Source organism: Penaeus monodon, chromosome 19 (genome assembly GCF_015228065.2).
Source record: "Penaeus monodon isolate SGIC_2016 chromosome 19, NSTDA_Pmon_1, whole genome shotgun sequence".
Lineage (NCBI taxonomy): Eukaryota > Metazoa > Arthropoda > Malacostraca > Decapoda > Penaeidae > Penaeus > Penaeus monodon.
Genome location: NC_051404.1, coordinates 41,423,573 through 41,423,940, shown reverse-complemented (window position 1 = coordinate 41,423,940; position 368 = coordinate 41,423,573).

The following is a 368-nucleotide window of genomic DNA, read 5'->3' as shown; positions in this document are numbered from 1 at the left end:
GAACAGTCTCAGCCCTCAAAAGCCCATGTATGATGACCCGACATATCCACTCGATATCAAAGACCCTCAAAGACCCCAGAAGCCAGTAGTTAAGAAATCCCTGAAGGAGGAGGATGCTGTGTTTACAGACTCCCTGGCCCAGTACTCTCTCTCCGTCGCTAGCTGCAGGTGGTGTTGTTTGACCTCCCGCGGGTCACAGGTCACGCATGCGCTGACCTCTTTGGCTGTGCGATGGTTCTTTGGTGATGCTTGGAGGGCTGAGACGAGAGCCTGTTAACAACACGGATCTCTGTTTGTGATTAGCATAATGTGGTTGTTGGTTTTTTCTTACGAGCGTTAGAGATCGTCTGAGGTTTCTTGAATGAAAT